Source organism: Apium graveolens, chromosome 2 (assembly GCF_009905375.1).
Source record: "Apium graveolens cultivar Ventura chromosome 2, ASM990537v1, whole genome shotgun sequence".
Lineage (NCBI taxonomy): Eukaryota > Viridiplantae > Streptophyta > Magnoliopsida > Apiales > Apiaceae > Apium > Apium graveolens.
The window spans coordinates 188,712,061-188,727,063 of NC_133648.1; the positions used below are offsets into that span (position 1 = coordinate 188,712,061).

A 15,003-nucleotide genomic window follows, 5' to 3' on the forward strand; every position below is an offset into this window, starting at 1 on the left:
GCAAGATTTTCTAATAACTATCATGCACTTATCACTGATAATGCATATACATATATACATCACAACAACGGTTATACGGGTAGAAAAGTTGCCTGAGCGACTGGGGGTGGTAAAAGGCCTGGGAAAGTCTGGTAACCTATAAACAACATATAAATTGGAATTAAACCACGGTCGCTTAAGAAACTAGATTTTAACCAATTGGACCCTAACGTTCGCTTTTGCGCTTAACGATTCACATAAGTCGCTCGAGTACCCTCGGCTCCATCATTTTTATAAAATTAACCGTTTAACTTTTTAAGGTGACTCTTTTGCAAATACTCTACCAACTGACCAATTAATCTTACATAATTATTTCGTACTCCAATTAGTCATTTAAGGACCTTAATCAAGGTTTCAAAGTAAAGCGAGGGGTAATGGTTCGCTCGTGAAATGCCGTTACTTAAAACGATCATTTCTCCTAAACGGTACATCGGATTGAAGCGAACCACATATTAAAACGAAGCTTACGACATAATCTAGCTAAACATGGCAAAGTTACAGAGTAGTCAGTTAGATTTCCGTTTTGAACACTAAGAACAAGCAGTTGAATGAAAATGGGCATTACGACGGCTATGTTTACGCGATTACCAATGTTTAAACTACTCCAATCAACAACAAACCAACTCATAACCACCAATACAACCAAAATTCATACAAACCTTACTACATCAGTACATAACCTCATGATTTTTCCAACTCATTCAAACACAAACAAGAGCTACTAACTATACTTAAGGTTCATTAACGAATAACCAAGATTCATAACTCAAAATCACTACAAATCCAACCAAACTCTAAACAAACAAGAATCATGCTTCTCATAAACTATATTAATCAAAACCACTCCTAAATACTCAATGTAAAGCTAGGGTATGAGGTTTTACCTTTCTTGGTGAGTAGAAGTAACTAAGAAGCTTGAAATAGCCCTTGAAAGTCCTTACCAAAGCTAAATCTAACCAAAAACATAAGATCAAACAAGTTAAAATTCTTGAAAACACTATTCACTCTCTTCTTCAATGATTTATTGAAAAAGATTGTGAAGGAATTGGAAGCTTAAACTCCTAGGATATACTTATCTAATCATAGGGAAGCTTACATAATTACCTTGGATTTAATTATGAAGTGAAGCTTGGAGTTTGCAATTTCTTCTTCCTTGAAAATGAAGAAGCCGAGAGCTTTGTTCTTGGGAAACAAAGTCAAATTCTAATTTTTGTGTTATGATATTTTGATTGGTTGCTTCCCTTTTTGGCTTGGAAAAGTTTTAGATTTTTACCATGGTAACTTTTACTTGGCTAATAATCATCCAACAAAATAACCTTACTTGACATGCTTATGTCATCATGATTGTGTCATCTTTTAACACATGTCTTCTCCTTGTGGTGTGATGACATCATCATACACTAACCTCTTTGATTAACCCTTAATTACTTGGCTAATGACCGCTTATCTGTTATACGGTTCGCTTAACTTTCGTTCTCGTTTGTCGTTTGAGGGATCATACCCGGGATCTTATTACTTGGGTTCCCCTAAACCTTTCCCAATATTTTATATTCCTTTTATGATCCTCTTTTATAATCCTTTAATTTAAATCCTTTTAATCATGTTACCTTATACTCAATTCTTTTGGTATCTGGTGGATTTTCGGGAAAAATCAAAGTGTTCGAATTTGGATTCTGATGATCTTTACATACACTCATATACTTTATGGAGTACTAATAAGATCTCTGAATATCAATAAAAGAACTCCTACATAGTGTGGCATGAAAAATTTTCTTAATCGGCATAATCAGCAAAATCACTATTCATATGGATTACAAAAAGTCCAAAATTTTTGGGGTTATTACACTTGCTGACCATGCGAACACATCACTATTTTCTTGCAAAAATTTTATTAACTTCCCTTTGAGGGGTTCCTCCAACGATACTTCAATGAAAGTTATATTCTCGGGGTCTTCAGGAGCTAATAGAATCGGGACCAAATATTTCGCCGACTTCCCTCTTTTCTCATCATTCTCACGGATGTCCATATCTTTAATGGGTAGAACTTGCCTCCCCAGCTCCACCTAGACTCATTAAAGATGCGTAATAGCTCCTTGCCATCTTCTGGTCCCTCTTTTCTTCTATTATTCTCATAAGTGTATTTTATATCTATTTGGAATGCTTCATTACAGGCATAAGTTGGTGTTTTGGACTCAAGTTGTTGGTATTTTTGATGTATTTTTGTGTTTATGCATTTCAGGCATTAGTTAAAGGAAGAAAGAAACTTTTCAAAGAATTATACTGAAAAAGAGATCAGAATTAGAATCCTAGACCATTCTAAAGTTGTAGAGAATCTTGTTAGCTTCGTGTGGGCAGTTGAATCGCCTAATTCTGACGAGCAGAACTCAAGATACGGCCAAAAGAAGAATTGTTAGAATTTTTCTAGAATGTCAGCGTGGCCGCGCCATAACCAGCGCGCCCGCGCCGCTGAAAACACTATTCCAGCGCGGCCGCACCCTGTATCAGCGCGCCCGCACCCTGTTTCTGCCCCATAATCCTTATTTTATTCGAAATTGAAGATTTTGAGAGTCCTGGTCATCTCAGAGCCTATATAGACGAATAAAAAGACATTTTTAACAACAAGGAAACCTGGGAGAGCAATAAGAACACCTGGAGAGTACGAGACGGCTTCGGAGAAGAAGACTTTTGTTTTTTTGATTTAGGCGATACTTGGATGCTTGCTTTCGATTTATCTTTGAACCCTAGTACTCTTATATTGCTTTATATCATGCTTTCATTGGAACCCATGGTGATGATGAGTTCGATTATGAACTAATCGTTATCGTAGGGTTCTAGAGGATTTATTTATGAATTTCTTTAGTTAAATTGTTTCGATACCTTAGTGTGTGGTGATTGTATGATAACCTAGTATTGGTTGTGCTTATTCGTCTTATGTGTGTAGCAAACATACAAGATAGCGTGTTAATCTCTATTAAAGCGACAGTGAATATAGAGGTTTAGAACTTTCCATGCTAGCATAGGTTCATATGTTATTGTTATGCATGATTCATAAGTAATTTTAACCATCTTACTTGCCCTATATAATCACGATAGATAACTTGCGCATTAAACCGTTATGTTTTTAATTCTTATAGACATATAAGGACTAAGCATAATTGGTGTCTATTCAACTTCTATCTCTTTTGTGGATGCTTGGTAGTAGGGTATTCGTACAACGAAAGTTGGCGTTTACTAGTTTTGTGTTATATAATTAGTGTCATCACCATTACATGCTAAGGTCAAGAACAAAAAGGCTATTGAATGAAGTATTTAATGAAGTTAGGATCCCATGTTTGTCATATATATTAATTCAACCATTCTTGTTCTCTTTGTTAAAATTGTTAGTTTAATTCTTAGTTATAAACAATCTCAACTTGTTATTTGTCTTAGCATTGGGTAATAACCATATCATTGTTGCATAGGTGCGTATTCTTAAATTAACCAAAGAGTCTCTGTGGGAACGAATTTGATCTAAATCTTATACTACTTGCGAACACGTATACTTGTGTGTATTATTAGCGCGTGTTAACGTCCTAACAAGTTTTTGGCATCGTTGTCGGGGACTCGGTGTTGTTAATTGTTTAGTTTATGTGCTTGTTATCAGTGGTCGTTAAAGTTCACTGACTCGGACTCTTTTACTTTCACGGTTTAATTGTTGTGTTTTAGGTGCTCATTACAATGGGAGATCTAGCAGCACCAACGAAAGCCTTGATGGATTTTTCTCAACCCAAGATCAATGACATTCAATCTAGCATTGTCAGGCCATCTATCACAGCTAATACTTTTGAGATCAAGCCTAGCATAATTCAATGGGTGCAGAATTCAATCAATTTTGGGGGTTCTCTAACGGAAGATCCCAATATTCAGATTAGGGATTTCATTGAGATCTGTGACACCTTCAAGTTCAGTGATGTTTCTGAAGATGTTGTGAAGCTGAGACTATTCCTATTCTCTCTGAGGGACAAGGCTAAGTGCTGGTTACACTCTCTACCAGCTGGTTCGATTACTACTTGGGAAGATCTTGCTCAAAAGTTTCTCACTAAATTCTTCCCTATGGCAAAGACAGCTGCAATCAGGAATGCTCTTACTCAATTTGCGCAGAAATCAAGAGAATCTTTATATCAAGCTTGGGAGCGCTACAAGGAGATGCTTAGGAAGTGTCCTCATCATGGAATGCCTGATTGGATGATCATCAATTTTTTTTATAATGGTTTTGGAGAATAATCCAGACCCATGCTCGATGCAGCATCAGGTGGAGCCTTATGGGCTAAGAGCTACGATGAAGCTTATGATCTAATTGAACTGATGGCTGCTAATGAATATCAGTATCCAACCCATAGACTGCCACAGAGAAAGGTAGAAGGAATTCTTGAAGTGGATACAATTAAAGCTATCACTGATCAACTAAAGGCGTTGTCTATGAAGATTGATTCACTGGCTAACTATGGAGTTCATCAGAGGATGAGTGTTTGTGAGCTTTGTGTAGGTTCTTATGTGACGGAGCAATGCGCTATATCTAGTGAATCAGCTCAGTTTATGAGCAACTTTCAGAGATCACAACAACCAGTTCCAAACACTTATTATCTTGACAACTGGAATCATCCTAACTTCAGCTGGAACAACAATCAGAATGCGGTACAACAGCCTTATCAGCATGGATCCAATTGATTCAATCCTCCTGGTTTTCAGCAACAGTTTGCACCAAGACAACAACTCCTACTTCAACAACAAACTCATGATGCAGGTCAATTTTCGAATGAAAAATCTGAATTGGAGGAGTTGAGGCTTATGTGCAAAAACCAGGCTCTTATATGCCAAAGCCATGTTGTTTCTATCAAGACTCTGGAGAACCAGATAGGACAAATTGCTAACGCCTTATTGAATCGACTACCAGGAACACTTTCTAGTGATACAGAAGTTCCAAAAAAGAGGGAAGTAGAAGAGCAAGTTAAGGCAATTACATTAAGGTCTGGGAAGGTTGCAAGCCCTGAAAAATCTCAAGTTTATGGAAAATGAAGTTATGGCTGAAGAAGATGTGCAGAAGGAAGCATAAGTGGAATCAAGGAAGAAAACTGTGGAACACACTATTCCTGAGGGTAATACAGGGGAGAAGCAGGTCTATCTTCCACCTCTTTTTCCTAAAAGGCTACATAAGCAGAAGTTGGATAAGCAATTTGCTAAGTCTCCAGAGGTGTTCAAGAAACTTCACATCAACATACCCTTCACTGAAGCTCTTGAACAGATGCCTAGCTATGCGAAGTTTATGAAGGGTATTCTATCTCGAAAAGTGAAGCTCGATGACTTAGACACCGTTGCTCTAACAGAAGAGTGCAGTGTTGTTCTGCAACAAAAGTTGCCTCCGAAGCTTAAAGATCCTAGAAGTTTCACTATTCCTTGCACCATCGGAAACTTGTCATTTGACAAGTGTTTATGTGATTTGGGAGCTAGCATCAATCTGATGCCCTTGTCTATCTTCAAGAAGCTTGGTCTACCTGATCTGAAGCCGACATATATGTCCTTGTAGTTGGCTGACCGTTCTATTACATATCCACGAGGTATTGTGGAGGATGTCTTGGTCAAGGTGGAAAAACTCATATTCCCTGCTGATTTCATCATTCTAGATTTTGAGGAGGATTAGAAGATTTCCATCATCTTGGGAAGACCATTCTTGGCTACAGGCTGAACTATGATCGATGTGTAAAAAGGAGAGCTTACGATGAAGGTTCATGATCAAAAGATCACTTTTAATGTGTTCAAGGAAATAAAGTTACCCACAGCTAAAGAGGAGTGCTTTAAGGTAGAGTGGGTCGACTCTGTTATGAATTCAGAGCCTAAGCAATTGCCAAAGTCAGATACCTTAGAGAGATCCTTAATAGGGGAATCAGATATTGAAGAGGAAGATGTAGCAGCAACTACAGGTTTTGAATGAACCTCCGTGGAATAGGAAGTTGGATATGCCATTCAATTTTCTTGGGTTAGTAGAGCTAAAAATTTCTTGGGAGAGTTTTGAACCATATATTGAAGAAGCTCCCACACTTGAGCTCAACCCACTACCAGATCACTTGAGTTCTGCATTCTTAGGTGCACCTCATGATAAGGGCTTGTGATATATTTTTGATGATGTAGAGGGTAGCCGAACGGATCCTCCAGTGCCTACAGAGGGCTCCTCTCATGCGCAGCAGGCAGTTGATAGTACTGGGGTTGGTGATGCGCAGTGCAGGTCATTCACTATGCGTGTGGAGGCCATGCACGACATTCACTGTCATTTTGCTGCAGATTTGACACAGGCTTTGGGCACTATTTTCCGAGCTGCTGGTGTTGAGGTTGATTGGCCACCTGATCCTCCATCCGAAGAGGGTGATTTTTTTGACAACTAGGTATGCCTCAAATCCTTATTATTACCTACAATAAGGACATTGAAAATTTTAAGTTTGGGGGTGATAATGTAAGGATTAGTTTGTGTGTGTCCATATAGTTCATATAGATTCATATAAATTCATGTTGCATGTTTAGTTCTATTTCATTCATATTTTTGCATGATTGCTCATATATGACATATTTGTTTGTGTTATTGTGTGAGTCCATGTAGTTGCATATGCATGCATATAATATGATCCCTTAGGTTGAGCTATTTCTGATTGATTGGTTGATGTTGATATGAGTGTAGTGATGACGAATAGAGGAATATTTAAGTCTTAATGAATTGATGTGCATGACAGAAAGAAATATTTTCACAAAGTCTTATAGGGTTGCTTTTGATCTAGATCATGATCATACTTGTCTGTTGTTGAGATGTAATCACTTATTTATATTTAGAATTTTTGCTATTCTCGTAATGACGCAAAAGCACTGATTTTTAAACTAGAGAAAAGCAGGATTTTATTGCTAGTTGTGAATAAGGCTAGGCGTCAAATGGCTAGTAGCCGACTCATATTTTTATGAGTAGTCTAGGATTGAATGAGATGGAGCAAAACGCACTCATTTAGAAATTGTTGAAAAAAAAGAAAAAAAAGAGAAAAAAAGAAAAAAAAGGTATGTGTTTATGCATAATTGATCAAGAGTGAATACTCGAGTTATTAAGTTCTTAGGGGACTTTGTGCCTAGTGACCTAAGGCTTTTCATAGTCTGGGATCCGCTGACCTAACGCTCGCTACATGGGTATTATTGTATAAGTCTTTTGGGACCTCATTCATTGCACAGTCAAGTAAACATCTTTATTATGTGTTTAATAATAGCATGAATCCTTGTATAACTCTAGTAGAAAGGAGGTGTTGTGAGTCATTATGCGTTTAACGTCTATTCTAGTTATAAACTTGTGATTATTTTGATGAAAGATAAGTTATGGTTATTGATCTAGTATCGAGAGTATATCTATTAGGCATCCCACACATGCACGTTTCTGCTTTGTGAGTTGGTTTATGGGACTTATTCGAGCTCTGTTTTGATTCATTGTATTCTTAGTGAAATTGGCTTATTCATTTGGTTATGGTTATTCTGAGGGGATCGATTGCATTATCATTTAGTTGCACTAATGCATTAGGTTTGTTTTATAGATTTGAGTCTGTTTATGCTTGAGGACAAGCATCGATTCAAGTTTGGGGGTGTGATAAGTGGATTTTATATCTACTTGGAACGCTTCATTACAGGCTTAAGTTGGTATTTTGGACTCAAGTTGATGGTATTTTTGATATGTTTTTGTGTTTGTGCATTTCAGGCATTAGTTAAAGGAAGAAAGAAACTTTTCAAAGAATTATGATGAAAAAGAGATCATAATTAGAATCCTAGACCATTATCAAGTTTTACAGAATCTCGTTAGCTTCGCGTGGGCAGTTGAATCGCCTAATTCTGACAAGCAGAACTCAAGATACGGCCAAAAGAAGAATTGTCAGAATTTTTTCAGAATGCCAACGCGGCCTTGCCAGAACCAGCGCGCCCACGCCGCTGAAAACACTATTCCAGCGTGCCTGCGCCCTGTTTCTGCCCCAGAATCCTGATTTTAGTCGAAATTGAAGATTTTGAGAGTCCTGGTCATCATGGAGCCTATATATACCAATAAAAAGACGTTTTTAACAACAAGGAGACCTGGGAGAGCAATAAGAAGACCTAGAGAGCATGAGACGGCTACGGAGAAGAAGACTTTTGTTTTCTTTGATTTAGGTGATACTTGGATGCTTGTTTTCGATTTGTCTTTGAACCCTAGTACTCTTATATTGTTTTATATCATGCTTTCATTGGAACCCATAGTGATGATGAGTTTGATTATGAACTAATCGTTATCGTGGGGTTCTAGCGGATTTATTTATGGATTTCTTTTGTTAAATTGTTTCGATACCTTAGTGTGTGGTGATTGTATGATAACCTAGTATTGGTTGTGCTTATTCGTCTTATGTGTGTAGCTAACATATTAGATAGCGTGTTAATCTCTATTGAAGCGACAGTGAATATAGAGGTTTAGAACTTTCCATGCTAGCATAGGTTCATATGTTATTGTTATGCATGATTCATAAGTAATTTTAACCATCTTACTTGCCCTATATAATCACGATAGATAACTTGCGCATTAAACCGTTATATTTTCAATTCTTATAGACATATAAGGACTAAGCATAATTGGTGTCTATTCAACTTCTATCTCTTTTGTGGATGCTTCGTAGTAGGATATTCGTACAACGAAAGTTGGCGTTTACTAGTTTCGTGTTATCCGATTAGTGTCATCGCCATTACATGCTAAGGTTAAGAACAAAAAGGCTATTGAATGAAGTATTTAATGAAGTTAGGATCCCATGTTTGTCATATATATTAATTCAACTATTATTGCTCTCTTAGTTAAAATTGTTAGTTTAATTCTTAGTTATTAACAATCTCAACTTGTTATTTATCTTAGCATTGGATAATAACCATATCATTGTTGCATAGGTGCATATTCTTAAATTAACCAAAGAGTCTCTGTGGGAACAAATTTGATCTAAATCTTAAACTACTTGCGAACGCGTATATTTTTGCTTGTATTATTAGCGTGTGATAACGTCCTAACATATTCCATTACTAGTTGAGATTTGATCACTAAATGGTAGGATGGGGGGACTGCCTTGAAGGCATGTATGCTCGTTCTACCCATGATTGCATTTTACATCGATCCAGCCTTAACCACCACAAAATTCAACATTTATGTAGTTTTCCTAGGCTTCTGGCCCATTGTCAGAGGTAGTTTAATTATCCCTTCAACGGGACATTCGACTCCAGTGAACCCATATATCAGTCGAGGTTAATTGAGAATCGTTGTATCCCATCCTTATAAAGGTATCATAAAGAAAGAAGTCAACTGATGCTCCATTTTCTACATGGACTCTCTTTATAGGGCTATTCCCTATGATATATGTTATGACTAGAGGATCATCATAAAAAAAATTGATCCCTTCCAAATCAAAGTCATCGAATGTCGTTATTACTCCAGTCTTGTCCCTTTTTAGGGCTTCTCCAACTATGTGCATGACCTCTAGATCATAAGTATTCCTTTAGTTCTTGGAGGATCCAGCCACTGTTGGCCCCCTAAGATCATATTAATCATCGAGCCTCATGGTTGGGGATTTCGCCTCTGATCATCTTAATCCCTCATTCGGTCATCGAAATTTCCTCTCACATTATCATTCATTTCTCCCCTCTCACCATCTCCAGTGTACTTACTAAGTCTTCCTTTTCGAATAAGTGTCGGCAGTCATCAGTGTCATGGCCAACATCCTTATGAAATTGACAATAATTTATTTTATCCAACTTGGCAGGATCAGCCTTCAGAGGTTTTGGCCAGCAAACATCTCTATCCCTCTCAATTTCCATCAGGATTTGACACTTATGAGCATTCTGTCAAGCATACTCGGTGAACTTTTATCTTGGTCCCCCTTTATTTGGTGATGAATCAATGTCTTTGTTAATCCGAGGATACTTGTCCTTTAATTGTATTCCTAGTCTGTCTTTCGCTTCCTGGTACCAACAGGTTCATTGCTTACCACTGTCTTCTTCATGTTTTCCTTAACTTAGATGTATTTTCCTGCCCTAATTTGGAGTTGTAACATATTCTCTGGCGGTCTTTTTGCTAGGGACATTTTAAAGAAAGAACTCATCCTTTGTTGCTTGTTACAGAGAAATCATGGCCACCTTATCATCAAGATCCGGGACCTTCAAAGCTTTCTTTGTGAAATGATTCAAGTAGTCCCTAAGAGATTACTGTGCTCCTTGCACAATGCTTATGAGGGAAGCTGAGCTTTTTTTCGTGCACCTTCCCGCTAATAAACTGTTTGATCAAAGCTTGACTTAAATCTCTGAAGAATCCAATCAAATATGGGGGAATGCGGCTATACCACCTTTAGACCATGCCTGATAAGGTTTAAGGGAAAGCTCGATATTTGATTGCATCATTCACATGTTACAGTAGCAGTGCATTAAAGAAAGTCCTGACATGATTCACCAGATCTCCAGTCCCATCATAGACATTTATAGTGGGGATATTGAACTTCCTTGTGATACGGGTGTTCATGATCTATGCCGTGAAAGGCAGGGTTGAATCTTCTAGGTCTCTGAGGGGGAGCAACTTAAACGGGTTTTCTCGAGGGACATCCATCATTTTCCTCTTGGTAGTCTCCTCCAAGTCGATGACTTGAGTAGCTCCTCTAGTTCCTCTATCCCGGTTGGTTCTCGGGTGGTTTCTTACCTTGACTAATCTTCATATCCCTCTTAAGACTTAGGATTTCTGCTTCATGGGAACATATCCTTTCCTCAAAAGTCTGAGATGCCATCCCTTGAGTTTCTTGAAACTCGGAGCGCCCACCTCCAGCGGGCTCGGAGCGCCTGCCTTTAACGGGCTCTTTCTCCTTACATCTCCTCCTTTGATGAACATCCTCGTGGTTGACTCCCCGCTCTCTTTAGTTGTATTGGGTCCAAAGACATCTCGATCATTATTGATCGGTCGCAGACCTCTAATGTGATTAAGGTAATTCCACGGTTGCGGTTGAGGCGGTGGGGGCAGCCTACTTCCTTTAGCCTCATAACACAATGATATCCCATATGTGGGGTTTATTGGCATATAGTGTACCACAGTTGACATCTCAAAACTCACATATTGTGCCCAAAGAAGCGTTTAGATTCGAGTTTTGAGGGTTCATCCCTAAAGACAAGATTGGCTGAGATCCGGATTAGAAAATGATTGGATTTTTCGTCCCTTGATAGTAGGACGAATAATGTGGGATCTCAATGACAGATGAGATTGTTTGGGTAGTTTCAGCTGATGCTCCTTCAGGAGCGTTGTTTCTGCTTCATTTGGTTACCATGGTTGATATCTTTTTCCCACATAAAGCGCCAAATATTATGGGTAAAAAACAAGGATGTATTTAATGCTAGGGATCGTGAACAGAAGGCTCTATTTGACTGTTCTCATATTTCATGACTCAATCTGCCTTAACAAGATGCCTACGTACCTTGTTGTATGCTAGGGATAAAGTCAAAAAATGTAGTTCTGAATGGTGGCGGTGAGACCCCTTTTATAAGCATGGGCAACCTTGAGTTAGATTAGGGTATGGAGACTTGGTGAGTAAGTTTCAAACTTAGAATTGACTTTGAAGTCCTAAAAGGTAGGGATTTGCTTCCTTATTGAATTTTATGGCTTGTGGACTACTCTTTTAAGAGTTTGAGTCTAATTTGAACTTATTCTCTTAGCTACAATCTGGGCTGATTTATGACCTACGAATTTAATAATACACCTTTGGTCAGTGGGTCCTTAAAGCCCAACTAATGTTCTATTAATTATCGGGCTTTATTAACTAGGCTTCGTTCTCGAACCAAATCAGTCCTAATTAATGTATGATTAATTACGCAATTAAGGTTACTTTTATTCCCTGTCACACCCTTAGTAGTATTAGTAACCCAGATTGCCTAGATCTACTGATAGAAGCTAGATTTATAAATATTTTATTTATAAGATATGCATAATTGCCACATTGGTCCGGTAACATTCAGTTGTATATATTTATGTTTGTTAACCTTTATTTATAAGATATGCATAATTATCACATTACTTATGCCGACGCATTTCGATTGGGCTTACTTCCCGAATGTTTGGCAAGTAATCAAACTCTTTTTTCAAGTTAGCAACTTCGTTGCTCCAAAAATACACCACGGAGCCGGATCCCTTAGGTTTGAGCGAGTATTTAAATCCCCTTCGAAAGGAAGATCTTAAATCTGAAAATGAGTTTTGGGATCCGCTCTAGCTTTTAAAATCATTTTGAAGACACGAAAACATTTTAAAAATGCTTAGAGTACTGATGATTTAATAAAATAAATCGTTCCCTATATGTTAGAAAATATTTGAATATTATTGTTTAAATAATATTCCCATAAGGATAATCTTTATAAAAATAATTGAAGTAGAAGTTTTAAAACTCACACTTGAAATGAATAATAAATAACAAAAGATATACTTATACGAAAGTACGATCTTTATTTGAATAATCGAAAATAAGTTTGATTATTATTCAAAACTATCGAATATACCTTATCCGATTAATAGTTATAGAAAACTATATATATATTACACTCGGGAACATCGACTCCCGGTTTAGAAAAATATTCACCTTCGGGTCCCCTATACTAAGGGTATACGCAACTACTGCTTATCTCTAGCATAGGTATTATACAGTTTATAAGCATCTGAATCAACAATGAGATATCAAGATTATGAAAAGGCATGCATATATATATATATCAACATGCTCCAATATATCGTAAGATTTGCTAATAACAATCATGCACTTATCACAAGATAATGCATATACATATATACATCACAACAACAGTTATACGGGTAGAAAACTTGCCTGAGCAACTAGGGGTGGTAAAAGGCCTGGGGAAAGTCTGGTAACCTATAAACAACATATAAGTTGGAATTAAACCACGTTCGCTTAAGAAAGTAGACTTTAACCAATTGGACCCTAACGTTCGCTTTTGCGCTTAACGATTCACATAAGTCGCTCGAGTACCCTCGGCTCCATAATTTTTATAAAATTAACCATTTATATTTTTAAGGCAACTCTTTCGCGAGTACTCTACCAACTGACCAATTAATCTTAAATAATTGTTTCGTACTCCAATTATTCATTTAAGGATCTTAATCAAGTTTTCAAAGTAAAGTGAAGGGGTAATGGTTCGCTTGTGAAACGCCGTTACTTAAAATGGTCGTTTCTCCTAAACCGTACATCGGATTCAAGCGAACCACATATCAAAACGAAGCTTACGACATGTTCTAGATAAAAATGGAAAAGTTACAGATTAGTCAGTTAGATTTCTGTTCCTAACACTAAAAACAATCAGTTGAATGAAAATGGGAATTATGACGGCTATATTTACATGATTACCAATGTTTAAACTACTCCAATCAACCACAAACCAACTCATAACCACCAATAAAACCAAACTTCATCCAAACCTTACTACATCAGTCCATAACCTCATGATTTTTCCAACTTATTCAATCATAAACAAGAGCTGCTAACTATATTTAAGGTTCATTAACCAATAACCAAGATTCTTAACTCAAAATCACTACAAATCCAACCAAACTCTAAAAAAACAAGAATCATGCTTCTCATAAACTATATTAATCAAACCCACTCCTAAATACTCAACTTAAATCTAGGGTATGAGGTTTTACCTTCCTTGGTGAGTAGAAGTAACTAAGAAGCTTGAAATAGCCCTTGAAAGTCCTTACCAAAGCGAAATCTAACCAAAAACATAAGATCAAACAATTTAAAATTCTTGAAAACACTATTCACTCTCTTCTTCAATGATTTATTGAAAAATATTGTGAAGGAATTGGAAGCTTAAATTCCTAGGATATACTTATCTAATCATAGGGAAGCTTACATAATTACCTTGGATTTGATTATGAAGTGAAGCTTGGAGTTTGCAATTTCTTCTTCCTTGAAAATGAAGAAGCTGAGAGCTTTGATCTTGGGAAATAAAGTCAACTTCTAATTTTTGTGTTATGATATTTTGATTGGTTGCTTCCCTTTTTGGCTTGGCAAATTTTTAGATTTTTACCATTGTAACTTTTACTTGGCTAATAATTATCCAATAAAACAACCTTACTTGTCATGCTTATGTCATCATGATTGTGTCATCTTTTAACACATGTCTTCTCCTTGTGGTGTGATGACATCATCATCCACTAACCTCTTTGATTAACACTTAATTACTTGGCTAATGACCACTTATCTGTTATACGGATCGCTTAACTTTCGTTCTCATTTGTCATTTGGGGGATCATACCCGGGATCTCATTTATCTGTAAGCGGTACTCATGTTTAATTTGGTTCCCGCACATTCTTGAAAGGTCCTCCAAAATCTGGAGTTGAATCTGGGGTCTCGGTCTGAGACAATGGACGTTGGGACTCTATGTCGCGTCACTATTTCCTTAAGGTAAATGTCCACCAGTCTGTCGAGTGTGTATCTCTCATTGATTGGAAAAAAGTGAGCTTACTTTGTCAATCGGTCTATGATTACCCATATGGCATCGTGATTGGCTTTCATCCTTGGTAAGCCTACAACAAAATCCATAGCTATCTGTTCCCATTTCCATTTGGGAATCTTCAAGGGACGTAAAAGTCCACTGGGTCTCTGGTGCTCCGCTTTCACTCTTTGGCAAGTCAAACACTTGCTTACCCATTCTGCTACGTCCCTCTTCATGTTGGGCCACCAGTAATATTCCTTTAAATCCCTATACATCTTGGTGCTCCCCGGGTGAATGGAATACCTTGAATAATGGCTTTCATCCAAAATTTCGTCTTTAAGCTCTTGAACATTCGGAACCCAAATCCTGTAGAAATACCTCATTATCCCCTTATCATCTCTCTCGGTATGGATATCTTCTCCATTCATTGA

At 37.3% G+C, this 15,003-nt stretch overlaps 1 non-coding gene across 1 annotated transcript; it reads right to left on the reverse strand.

The window, feature by feature from the left end:
• Positions 1-4,146: 4,146 nt before the first annotated feature.
• Positions 4,147-4,253, reverse strand: LOC141710343 (small nucleolar RNA R71). The gene has a single exon (XR_012570869.1). It is a non-coding gene; the product is annotated as a small nucleolar RNA R71 (small nucleolar RNA).
• Positions 4,254-15,003: the final 10,750 nt, after the last annotated feature.